This window comes from Cygnus olor, chromosome 2 (assembly GCF_009769625.2).
Source record: "Cygnus olor isolate bCygOlo1 chromosome 2, bCygOlo1.pri.v2, whole genome shotgun sequence".
NCBI lineage: Eukaryota > Metazoa > Chordata > Aves > Anseriformes > Anatidae > Cygnus > Cygnus olor.
The window spans coordinates 24,547,169-24,560,952 of record NC_049170.1 but is presented as its reverse complement, the minus strand read 5'-3'; the positions used below and the strand labels follow the sequence as shown (position 1 = coordinate 24,560,952).

At 38.8% G+C, this 13,784-nt stretch overlaps 1 long non-coding RNA gene across 1 annotated transcript; it reads left to right on the top strand.

Annotated features, from left to right (window-relative positions):
* Positions 1-1,966: 1,966 nt before the first annotated feature.
* Positions 1,967-13,345, top strand: LOC121066344. Its single transcript, XR_005817691.1, has 5 exons — positions 1,967-2,250; positions 2,333-2,429; positions 10,376-10,514; positions 11,548-11,622; positions 12,189-13,345. It is a non-coding gene; the product is annotated as an uncharacterized LOC121066344 (long non-coding RNA).
* The last annotated feature ends 439 nt before the right edge of the window (positions 13,346-13,784 follow it).

The window sequence follows — 13,784 nt, the reverse complement described above, 5'->3', positions numbered from 1 at the left end:
CTCCACTGTGCGTGGAGAAATTCAGAATTATTTTGGCCTAGAGAGGAAGTGAATCTCGGAAGGACACTATATTCCTGTGCACCAGCCATGGCACCGGTACCCTGTGGGGCATGGCAGGTCCAAGGGGCCTCGCTAACTGCCCCCAGCAGAGCTTGGAGGATGTTAAGAAGCCACCCCAGTGCTTGGTACTGCCTGGATTGTGTATCTTTAGGATTTTGTTGATAAAAGTGAAGCCATCAGATAAAAATCTGGGAGGTGAGAGGGGGTGGAAAGTGTGAGAATGAGTGGGAGCTGTTTCTGCAGAAAGTGTCAGAGAAACAAGCGTGAGGGGTCATGGATGTGGGGCATTGCTAAGTGACTAAATACCCAAGAAAGACAGGTTTAAGGCCCATTCCTCTCCTGTCTGCCTTCTGCTTCTTTGGGATCTGTGGAAGCCCCGGCAGCATTCTTTGCTTTCACTGGGTTACAAAGTTCCTGATGCGAAAGGCTGTGCCTTGAATTTTAGATGATCCCAGAGAAGTATGAGACAAGCATATACATCTGAGAGTAATATTTGGCCTGTTGTGCTTTGATCCTTCAGTGAATATTGAATTTTAACTATTAAAAATACATGAAAAGTATTCAACAGCAATCAAACATCACCTTCGCTGTGAAAATAAACCTTCCCCAGTTTTGTTGCTTTCTTGAAGTCATAAATATACCAGGCTATGTGCTGAATTCCTCCCTCTGAAATAACTGGAATTTCACTTTCCACTAATAATCCTCTTCACTATAGAGACTACAAAAATCAGTATGCCTTGGCCTAAGTTACCTGGAAATCCAACTCCAAAGGTGATGGTTGTAATATAGAAATGGCAAGCATTATTAGACTTTAGCTTAATTTCTCAAGTAAAATAACAGTCTACAAAACAAGGGAATTTATACCTGTTGTATAAAACTGGCATGGGGTGGCAAATCAGCAAAAACTCAATGAACCAACAGAGACTGAGTAAAAAATGACAGTGCATGCAGCAGGCTTTCATTTCTAATCACCATGTCTTGGTGACGGTACATGTCTCCATCTGCCAACATTATTTTTTATGAGTCCAGTTGCCATATGTAGAGTTCACCTTTTGGAAACCCTAAAGCAGGTCACTGTTTCACTCATGCAGGATGCAGTGAGTCCTGGGAAATTTCAAGTTCATACACCGTCTCCTCCCATTTCATGAAAAGAAAAAAAGGAAAGGAAAGGAAAGGAAAGGAAAGGAAAGGAAAGGAAAGGAAAGGAAAGGAAAGGAAAGGAAAGGAAAGGAAAGGAAAGGAAAGGAAAGGAAAGGAAAGGAAAGGAAAGGAAGGAAAGGAAAGGAAAGGAAAGGAAAGGAAAGGAAAGGAAAGGAAAGGAAAGGAAAGGAAAGGAAAGGGAGAAAAGAAAGAAAAAAGAAAAGAAAAGAAAAGAAAAGAAAAGAAAAGAAAAGAAAAGAAAAGAAAAGAAAAGAAAAGAAAAGAAAAGAAAAGAAAAGAAAAGAAAAGAAAAGACATCAACAACAAGACCAGCACCACCACCACACCTGTTTCATGGGAGAAGTTAAGCAAGAAATTTCAAGATCTCAGGCACAAAGGAAAGGTAGGAGATGTAAGGCATAACTTTATAATTACTCAACTTCATTATTCATAGTAAAGTCATTGGAGGAATAAACTTCCCTGATTTGGGAGTATGGATTCATTTTAGCATTCATTTAAGATTCATTTCTGAGGAACAGAAACTCACTGAATTAGAAACAAGAAGAAATAGCCTGTGCCATTTTTCCAGAGAGTTTGTAAACATCTGAATGATTTCACAGGAAAAAGAAAGTCCAGTTCTGATCTACTGATGATATAAATGCCAACATAATTAAAAGAATTTGTTCATATTTTGAAATATACTGTTGAAAGATGAAAAATATTTTGAAACCAGAGTTGTATAGTGGACAGAAGATCCATTTTCTAAGCAGCCGTGTCAGAAACTATAAACTAAAGTGAAATTTAATAGTCTGCCTTTATTGAGACAGCCCCTGAGTAATGCAATCCAAAGAGGCTCAGTGGTAGAGCTGGTCTGGAATTTTCTGGTGAAACTTTTTTGATCTGAAAATAATAGCTCCATCTAAGCAGAAGAGTTTTGTGGAAACTAGTCAGCTGAGAAGAATTTCCAGTCAAATAAAATCCAGGGCGCATCAGAAAATTGCCTGGCTTCATGCCAAATTGTCTCATGGTTTGCCTGAAGGACAAACTTTGGTAAGTGGCTCAGCTTCTTTATCATGCAAAATCTCTCATCCCAGGTACTCCAGGGCTTTTGTGACCTTTGCTCCTACTACAGTCCCATCACACAGCTGCTCATGGTGCACAAGAAGTCCCCCAAACCTGCAGCTTCTGATCCATCATCACTCTGCTTTGAATCAATGAGGAGACAGAGGGTGAGTTGGAAACGCGCAGACACTTCTCTCGTCTTTATGGGATGACTGTCAGTTCATCCTGGGCTGGGGGTCTTTGAATACTGACAAACCTGCTTCATTGCTCACTCTCTGGCTTACCCCAGCTCCCACAGGGCTCCACTGGAGGCAATTGTTTCTCTGTTTTATTTCAGAAAAACACAGAACTATTCACTTTTATGCAAGACAGTGGCATTTTTCAGAATGACTTTTACATCAAGATTTTCTACTTTTCCTGCTATATTGGAGTAAAACCTCTATTGATCTATTGGATTTGCAATGAAATAGAAATCCTGAGTTTTAAACACCTTTGCCTTATGGTCTCTGGGAAGAAATCAAATCCCTTGGGATGCAGCCTCACCCAGAGGAGTTGCTACCTATTCCAGGCTTTTCTAAACCAAGAGTTTCAGTCTTCCAAGAGCCAGAACAGGGCATTATTAATATCAGCTATTGGTAGCAGTCTAACAGAGAAAGACAACAGACTGTTCCTTCCCTGCGTATCTATTCATGTCTGTGTTAGTTATCTTGCAGATTTATTAAAGCCCCGTGTTGTTAGGAGCATACAGTCAAAGTTCATTATGAAGACCACCAAATGCTGTGTGAGTTACATCACCAGATTGACTCATTTCTATTTCAGGAAGTCAACTTTTAATTTTTCTTGCCTGTAACAGAAGAGATTGCTGGAGAATGATAACAGAAAGCTCAGGGGCTGTAAGACTGGGTGCAGCTGTGTTTGTAATGGGGAAGCTGCATGACCTGCAACTTTTTACCTTAATCAGATTAATCCTGTTGTTAGTTTGAAGCTGACTTTTGCATTTGATTTCCTCTCCTCTTTCTCAGAATTATTGAGTAAACTGAAATTGCTGTCTACAAAACATTCATTAAAGCTGAAATAATGAAGCAGCATCTGTGAGATCAACCATAATAATGCTTTTGTTCTCCACTAATAACAAAATTGAACTCTTCCCTTTACCCCACACAGACCTCTATTGACTTTTGTAATTAACAATTGTTGCTGTTTGTTACACATGAAAATAAAGTATTTCCATGCAGAGATTTTCTTTGGCTTGACCTAGGCCTGGACAAAGTGAGATTTATTGCTAACTATATGTAGATGTGAAAGAATATACCAGTAAAGAAATTCTGTAACAGACCTTCAAGCAAATGCTCATGGATCATATTAGATATATTTAAAATTAAATCTGAAATTAGCACGTGGGTGGTAATTTATCTTGGGGGACAAAGACTGAAGCAGGCCTCTTACCACAACACCTGCCAGGAATATCTAACCCAAAAATCACAGTTTTCCATCTGGAGGGAATAAAAAGGGGTGGGAAGCAGGCAGCAGGCCTAGCCAGCCCACACAGACAGCTCTTGGGTTCAGGGCAGAAAGACCCAGTCATGCCGGCTGAAAATCCCCAAGCTGTGACTCCCTGGAGGTCCAGCCGGGTGCTGGCGATGTCTGGGAGCAGAGCAGTGTAGGGAGGAGCTGAGGTCTTGCAGCAGATGTACTGGCATACTTGCTGCGATGCTGCAGAGTCGTATCAAGGGAAAATTATTTATCTTTGGCTTTCCGTCAGGATTTTTGGTAGCTGAGACTTTCTACTTGTGAAATATTTCCTTGGTGCATAAACTGTCCTCTTGTGCTGCTCTTCTGAGCTTTCAGATGCTTCATCCAGTACAGTCTGACAGACCTCACAAAAGCCCAGTAAAATCAGATGCATGACGCCAGACAGTGATTTGCCAAAACCCATTTATATGAAAACTATCTCAATATGGTTACTGCAGTGGTGATCCAAAGCAGAAAGTAATCTTATATTCATGAATACACGTATTCATCTGCTGTACTTGTCTTTGATGGCTAGGTACCAATAATTTAGCAAGTGACATGTACTGACACTCACTCCAGAAGTTCAGCCTGTCTCAACAGTATAGCAGTACCAGTAATATAAAGTACACTGACTTTCTCTCTAGAGCAACATTATTTATGCATGACATGGAATAATGCCTAACAGGAGCAATGAAAGGAAGAAAAGTGCAACGAGCTAGTGTGTATATGATATGACCTTGTTAACATTTCACCGCAGCATAATCTTTTTGCACTTTCAAGCATGATAAGTTAATGCATGCTGCTGTGAGACGTATTGGAAGTGACAGATAGACATGCATTTTAAAAACTTGGTTCAGGGACTGTCACTTTACCATTAAGCAAAACATATAATGGACTGAAGAATGTAGATGAGAAACATTATAGAAACAATACAAATCCTTCCTTGTATTCCTGTGAATATGCTTAAATACCCTGCAGTTTCCATCTGCATAATTTGATCAGATAAATCTAAATAAGAAATATGCATTGTGACAATCAACAGACAGTTTAATATAGGAATCATGAATATTGACATGAAAGACTACCAATTGCTTGTGAGTCTGAGGATGTAGTAGCCATGGAGAAAACACCCAGACTGAACTGTGAAAGCTGGTCTTGGAAAAGGTTATATAGCTCAAGCTTTGCTTATATATAATGCAGAATGTCCTCTAGGAATAAACCTAAAAAGAATGAATGGCCTGTGAATAGGATACATATTTAAAGGCTATCAATATATAAACTTGCTTAGCTTTAGGATTTTGAAACTGGCAAAGCAGTTTCTTCACTGCTTACAAAACAGTGCAATTTGACTAAGTGGGAAATTGTGAGCTGTCAAGTGGATGTCTAATGACAGAAAGCAAATGACTGGTATCAGTTGCCTGAGTACTGGTGAAAAGAACTGGAAATGATGTGGCACTTGAACAGAGCTACAAGACTCCTAAAGTTTAAAAAGATGAGCAGTTAAATTTCCAAATAAGCTACACTGGCCCTGAACGCTACCTGAAGTTCTTATGCATGCTAAGGATATAATCATAGAATCATAGAACGGTTTAGGTTGGAAGGGACCTTAAAGATCACCCAGTTCCACCCCCCTGCCATGGCAGGGACACATCCCACCAGACCAGGTTGCTCAAAGCCCCATCCAGCCTGGCCTTGAACACCTCCAGGGATGGGGCATCCACAGCTTTTCTGGGCAAGCGTTTCCTGTGTCTTACCACCCTCATAGTCAATAACTTCTTCCTAATAACTAATCTAAATCTACCAATTTTTTTAGTTTAAAAACCAATACCCTGTGTGCTAGCCCTACACTCCCTGACACAGAGTCCCTCCTCAGCTTTGCTGTAGGCCCCTTCTATGTACTGGCAGGCCACTATAAGGTCTCCATGGAGCCTTCTCTTCTCCAGGCTGAACAACCCCAGTGCCCTCAGCCTGTCTTCATAGGAGAGGTGCTCCAGCCCTTTGATTGTCTTTATGGCCCTCCTCTGGACTTCCTCTAACAGGTCTATGCTGGGGGCCCCAGAGATGAATGCAGTACTCTAGGTGGGATCTCGTGAGAGCAGAGTAGAGAGAGAATCAACTCCCTCACCCTGCTGGCCGCACTGCTTTTGATGCAGCCCAGGGTACTGTTGACTTTCTGGGCTGCAAGCACACGTTGCCAGCTCATGCTGAGCTTCTCATCCACCAACACTCCCAGGGCCTTCCCCTCAGAGCTGTTCTCCAGCCAGTGACTGCAACTCCTTGAGTGCGACCATCCAGCCAATTCCTTACCCACCAACTGGTCCACCTGCTGAATCTATGTCTCTTCAACTTAGAGACAAGGATGTTGTGCCAGATAGTGTCAAATGCTTTGCTACCAATTCTATATAGACTTAAAGAAAATAAAGTAATTTTCAAAAAAAAAACTAATTTTCTTCATTCTTCATTCTTTTTTGGAAAATGGAAAATTTGAGGAGCAATTGAAATTTATGCAGTAGCTTCTTTTTGGCTTTAATGATGAGGAATACACCAATAAATTTTATATGTGTATAGAATATACATAAATATACTTTTTTTTTTTTTTTTTAAATAGTGAGAAATAGGACACCAGTGGAGAGAGAGTTTTGCTATCTTTCAAGGAAAAAGTAATTTTCCTTGACAGTTTCTCTACGAAATGGAAAAGAAAAATAAACTGGAAAGGTTATCTATACAGGTCTGAAACAGATTGTATCTAGAGTTCTAATACAGAAAAAAAAATCATATTTCTAGATGAAAAGCTTGAAAATGTACGTGACATCCCCATATATGCTTTCAAGTAAATGTAATGAATGCAGTGAAGTATTGAATGTTAACAGTAAATTTGGTGCAAAATATATTAGAATTATAGTTGCGTGATATTGTAAAGTTTAGTTACAGAATAAATGCACTGGAAATACTTAATCATTTCACTGGAAACACTATTCATTGTTGAAAGTGGTTGAAAGGGCTGACATGAAGCAGTAAATGCAGCATTAAAGTAAATCAGTAATAACATCTTTTTAGACATTATTTCATCCTTTTTTCTTTCTAAAGCAAACAATTTCCTGTAATTTTTCTTCTCTCTTTTTTTCCCCCCCTCAAGTTTCAAGTTTTTCCGTCACAAGCCTTCCAAAAGAACTGAAGGAAAGGGTTATGAGGATTTTTTTTCTGAACGTCTTTCTGTGACCATAAATCATGGAAAAAAAATTTAAGAAGTCTGATGGGATATATTGTTTTCATACCAAGCGTTATATTTAATTATTTAATTCTTTCAAGCCAGTCCTGGATGGGGAAAAAATACAAATAAAAAATGAGTGAAGAAAAAAAAACAAGGCGGGGGAGGGGGGGTGGGGGAAGATATAAACCAGAGGAAGAATGCATAGCAAATCATCACCAAATCATCAGGTGAACTGCACTTGTAAGCTTTGTCCCATCAGGCCATCCGAAATGAGGCAAATGCATACTGCAGATCTGGATCTAGATCTTCTCTATCTTTTTGGTGTTCAGATCAAGGTTTTCTTGTAGTCACTTTATGGAGAAAGAGATCTGTTGTAAAATGTAGATCCCAAATGGAAAAGTCCCAGACTTCTGATGATGATATTCTGGGTTTGGCTTCCATCTGCAAACCTGAACCCACATCTGACCTTTAAAAGAATTTGGGATGGTCTGGTCTTTTCTTCCTTTTTTTTTTTTCTTTTTTTTTTCTTTTTTTTTTTTGTTTTTTTTTTTTCTTTTTGTTTTGGATCTTTGGAGGGTGTGTGCCACTCCCTGTTACAACCACAGCTGCAACCATAGTACCTCATCTCATGGTTTCTCTTACAATATGTTGCATCTTTCATATTACTGCATGGGATATATTTAGTAATGAGGGGAAAGACTTGCTTCTTTTTCCAATATTCCTCAAGTAATCCTCAACCTTAATATAACCTAAAGATTTTTCTAGCTCACTAATTACATTCATCCCAAGATCATTACTGAGAGTCGTCAAACCCTTTAATAATGAATTTTCACTGAAATGATGGCTTCCAAAAATGACAGAGACATTAAAGAGTTTACAAAAATAAAACAAGTATTAGGGCTCCACAAATGTTTTGAAGTTTCTCATCATTATTATTTACTCAGTGAAATCAGTGTACTGAATGAGAAATGCATGTCAATAATTGTTTCCCATGGAGTGTTTTGTTTTGAGACTGTGTTACACCAGTGATTGATAAAACTTTAAAGGTTTGGAAGTTTGGTTGTTCATATGAACAACTGCTTTTTCCTAAGATTGAAAAGAGACTGAAAGAGGAAATCTATTTCTTTGGGGAAACTGAGGAGTGTCTGTGCTACAATGGAGGGCACTTGGTTAAAAAATGAGACTGATATCTCAATAATCTCTGGGACACGTTTCTGCAAAATTAAAAGCAGGATTCACTATCCATATTTTTATTCAGAGCAAATTTGAGCCAAACCTGCCTTAATCATTTAAGCTGAGCTAAGTTTTGATGGCATATGAGAGCCATCATGAGACATAAGTTCCTTCCACTTTATTCATCCTGTACCAATTCTCTCCAAGTTTTCCTTTGTTCCCTTCTGCATCTGGTTCTGCCCCAAAAAAATCCCAGTCTTCACAGGCATCTTCTTCACTTCAGCACTTCCCTTCTTGTCATCCAGGGAGCCTTTTGCCATTTCATTTCTCCCTATCCGCCTTGACTTCCCCGCAATGCGATACTGAGCTGTCCCCAAAACTCAGGGGAGTTGCACTTAATTTTAGAAAGAGGCCAAAACCTCTCAGATCAAGATCCAAATCTGAAGTTTCCTGTGTCTTTGGCCTTTTTGATACAGCTTCCCAGTTCTGGCACTCCCATGCTTATTTCATATGTACATTCCCAAGTGTGTGGGAGTGCTGTTGTTTGGGTCAGAGAACTGGAATCCTGGAGTTGGGAACTCACATTCTTATAAATTACTCCCTCCATGGTCTTTAGGACTAGTTGCTAACTTGTTTATTTAAATGACACTGACACAGGGTGTTTCTTGTTTTTTATGCCAACTTGACACACAGTTGACATAATTTTTGGAAGCTCTGTTTATCTAATTTAGAAGCCAATAGCACTTTGAATCTATGAAAACTGGCACAGAATTTCCTAAGTTGGCCTGTGTGAAACTGAAGCACATTAACTCAGCAGCAACTTACGAAAATTAGATGTTAAAACATCTGATTTATCAGTCATCTACATAAACAAAAGGCATATTTAGTGACCTCACAGGATGGGGTTCCGTTGCTTTTTCTTGCAGACCCAGCTTCCTTCCCAACTTTCTTATCCTCCTGATGTCCAGATGCTCCATTCTTCCGATCACCAGCATGGTTGCCAAAGGTCACAGCCTGTGGATCACTGAACTAGATTAGCTTTTCAAATTACTGTGATCATAAACCCTCTTGTCTTAGCAGGAAAACATTACTAACTTGGTAACGAGTTTTTTACCAGTCTACTATCTCCAAAACTGCTTCTGTGAGTCACAGCACAGTTAGCACTGCTTTTAGTGCACTTACCATGCCCTCCAAATTTTGCAGAGCACTGCACGCTATTTTACAGGAGCTCAGGAACACTGCATTAGACACAGCATGTTCTCCACTTTGACTTGTCTTACTTAAGCAAAGAACTTTGTCACAATGATTTTCCCTGCTTATAGGATGAACCGTCACTGTAGAGAAATATTAACATTCTCTCAGTCAGTGCTGGAATTTGGCTCTCAAAATGTACTGGAAAGACAGAGATAAAATTTATATTCAAGGCAATTTCTGTGCTGCACATTGAGCCAAGCATCTGAGTTTTCCTTTTAGCAGCGCCCAAAGATGTTATTGCCAAGTCTCACCATTAAACCAGGAGACATGATTTTTGGTCTTTAATTTTGTTTCTCTCATGGGTTTGCATTTTTTCCAAATCTAATTTACATTTTATTCTACATCTGCCTTCTTAGGAGATCAAAGTGTTCATACACTGTACAAATGTAGGTTTCCACACCCATTCCTATTTTTTCAGTTTTAGAAGGCACATTATAACATGTGAAATCAGTTTTTCACAGAGCCAGTAGTAACAGAGGCACATATTTCTGCAGATTAATAATTCTCTTTACTGTAGATCTCATGAATTCTTCTCCTCCCTTTTCCTTCTTTCCTTGTGATTTGAAAGTCCACCTAGTGATTTCAGTGATCAAGTCACATTTATACAATTATCTGCTTCAAAGACATTTTTAAGGAGAAAATTAAAAAACAAAATAAAAGATGAATTGGCAACACGAACAATTTCCTCTTCACTTTAATCATTGCTATAACCATTTAAAAAAAATAATTAAATCCTGATTTGATGTGGAAAAGATCTTTTCTAACTTGGTGGTAGGCACCACCACTATTATCACCACCATAAAAAAGAAAGGTAGGAACCAGAAGTGCGGTCAGCTTCACAAAATAGGTGTTGTTTGTTTGTTTGTGTGTGTTTTTGTTTTGTTTTGTTTTTCCTGTCCCTAACTTTAGCTTTCTGAAAGCTATATGTTTGCTCTGAATTACTTGTGTAGGCTTTCTCTGCAGGCAGTGGTGAGAGACGGGTATCTCCCGTTCTAATACAAATGAGTGCAACAGGTCAGCCCCTGGAACTGGCTGTATCTCTCTACGGGCTTCAGAGGAGACCTACATGACTGACTTAGAATAGATGATAACTTTCTTACAGGTAAATATAGGTGAGATGAATTCCGCCCTCCGTATTTTCGTAATGGTGGAGATATACTGTTACTGTCTATGTAACCTACAACTATTTGTGCATGTGCATGGATATGCACATACATAAATACACCTATAAATGCATATAAAGAATACATGTATACTTATATACATATATAGAAAACAAATGCCATATGCTAGATGTACCACAGTTGGGTTGATGAACTATAAACACCCTGTTCAGGATGTTTTCCTGCAACCAAACATTAAATTGATATAAATTGCTTTATTCAAAACAATGAAGCACTTCTCTTTCCAATCCTTTAAAGGAATGTAAGCAGAAAGAAAGAAACCCATAAACTATATTAAGGTTGTGCAAGTATTTCTAAACCTCCTCTGAATCCCTTTAAAGCTACTCATTCCAAAAAATGATGGTGAAAATATTCAATTAAATGTATTTATTTTACCATGAGAAAAGGTCTGCATTGTGGTGCAATACTGAACTCATAGCACAGCTATGGAGTTGTCAACCAAGATCTGTTATGCATATATAATGCAATATGATATAATGATTGGCTCATCTAGGTAAGATATGGAGTATATAGAAAATTCAGTGCCTGTACGGCTAAATATTGGGGCCTACACAGAGCCAATGGGGCAGTGTGGCATGCATTTTTTTTCCCTGAATCTCAACAAAAATGGTAGCCCTAATTACAGTCTACCAGCCTCAGCAATTCCTCCTTCATGCTGGTTTTATTTTGGTTTGTTTCAAATGATACATTTCTTCTCTGGTACCACAAGGACAATAAAATAACAGTCTGAGGCTGCTGTTATTACAATTTCTAAACATGAAGCAAAAACATATATGAGTGAAAATGCTACTTCATTTTATTTTTTAAACACTTAGAGGCTTGTGAAATGCCATATATCCCATACACCTCTGTGGAAATTAGTATTAAGTAATGCAGAAAATGACCTTGCTTGGTTTCTGTTGGTGGAACAGTGGAACAGCCCTTTTTTTCTTTCTTTTTTTTTTTTTTTAGGTGAGCAGCATAATTGCATGGAGGCTGAAGTTCCCGGTCCACTTCTTCTAATGAATGAGACACTGATATTTACAGGTGCATATGTATGACATAGCCACATCCCTGCTTTGTTTTCATTTTTATGGAGTACTTGTAGTGCTCAGTGCTAGTAAGTGAGTGTGAAATTACCCCTACATTTTTATGAACTTGCTTTTCAGACCTCCTGCAATCCCTGCAGTGAGAGGCATGGTGAACAAGTGGGCAATGTGTGATACAGATCCTGTGAAACTGTCCATCAGCAGACCAAAAATTGTCAGTACAGTCGTGATCATTTGGAACGCATTCATTTTAGCAGATTTTTCCTTGGTTTATTATACTTTGCCTATTTTAACTTCTGAAGTAGAAAAATGTGGTAGAAAAAAATGGCTGCATTTTTTGCTCTTTTGCACACTTTACTATTTTATAAGACATAGATAAGTAGGGATGAACGTTATAAAAAAAATCAGCATGCTCATAATAATGAACTCTAAAAATAAACAACAATCATCCTCTTACAAAGCTGGTTGTCCACAGTAGCTAATAAAACACTAACAGAAAATACTGTGTTCCAGGGACAGCATCTTTTCTGTATTGTTGTTACACACTAAGAATTTCTTTAAAAGGTGGAGTTCTGGAAAAGGAGACACATCCTGGCAGAAGCACAAGCATTTCTTAGAGGGAGTCCACCCACTGGGAAGTTTGTGGAAGCAGCTGTAGGCAGAAGAATGATACCAGTGGGATCTGAAAGTGATCCTCACAATCAGTGAAACAACAGGAGCACTGGACTCATTTCCAACCTTACTGCACCCAAAAGAAAAAAAGTAATGCTGCAATATTTATAGCTGGGAAGTGTGGTGCAATCCTCAGTACTCCTCATTGATCTATTTTGGAAGACATTTTAGGTATTAGGAACATTGGTAAAATGATTAGAAAAAGCTCTTTTTTTTTTTTTTTCCAAGATCATTTACTTACAATTGTAGATAACCACATCATCTCACTTTAAAAATACAGTTAACAAAAACAACTTAAGACTGCAGTTATAGACCCCAGTAAGTTCCCAGAAGTCCAGCTGAGACTCTCACTCATTTCATTGTTAGTACTTTTTGTATTCTCCAACATGAATGCATTCACATCCATTTTATATCCACTTGTCCTTGTGCTCGCATTGCCCTTCAGAAGAAAGGACCTTTTCGTCCCGGAGACATACTTAGAGAAATAAACGGTATCTTTGCAGAGACTTTCTTTTGCTACATGAAACTAGCAAAATCCTTTTAACTTCTGTTATGTGATGGGTTTTCCATTCTCTGGTTATTGTCCTAGTCCTTGCTTTCAATTATGCCAGTCTGAATTCACCTGTCAGTGGTGGAGGTAAATCGAGACCGCTCCAGAAGTGCCTTGTGTAATCATGTCAATAGCTCTTTCTTTAACCACAAAACATACCCTAAATCCTTGGTAAATCTTAAAAAAATTGGCTTATGGGGAGCACATGGACATGAAGTATTCTGACCAGTTAAAATCCAGACCCACGGGTCACTACAGATTTGAACCTTCTTCACTAGAGTTGTGTAAGTAACATGCTCATTTTTCAGCCAAAGGACATGACTGACCTTCTTAGCATGCAGCTAAGCATAGCTCTTTCTTAATGATATTAAAGAGAGGGAAATGTGATAAGGATGGGACTTGTGGGAGTGGTTGTTCCAGGCTGAGAAATTGTACATTAACTTTAATAATAACGTGATAAATCGGTAATGGAAGCAGAAATTATTATTTGTATTTTTGGATCCTGAAGCCTAGTGTTGACTTCAGACAAAGAAGCCTGAGTTCCTGCCCATTCTGTCCTCCTCTGACATGGGAGGAGCCCAGGATCTCTGCCAGCCATGTCCTCCTCTCGCCTTCTGTTTTTATAAAGCACTTCACGTACATAAATTTTTGCTTAACCTTTTATATTCAGTTATGTATTTTTTTATATATATAAAAAAACACCTACCCTGGAGTTGGAAGAGGAAACGGCAAGATGGTTTAATATTTATCCCCATTCAGATGTGCCTGTCTGTTGTGGAGGATGCCAGGTGCTTCAAACACTGCCAAACATATGGCAGGGCTGCGGTGCAGCCGCCTCTGACGGGGAGCTGAGCTAATAGCCCCACATGCGTTTCATTTAGAAATATGGACGAGGATTCAATCAAAATGATTTTTGTCATCTTGGTCAGGACTGCATT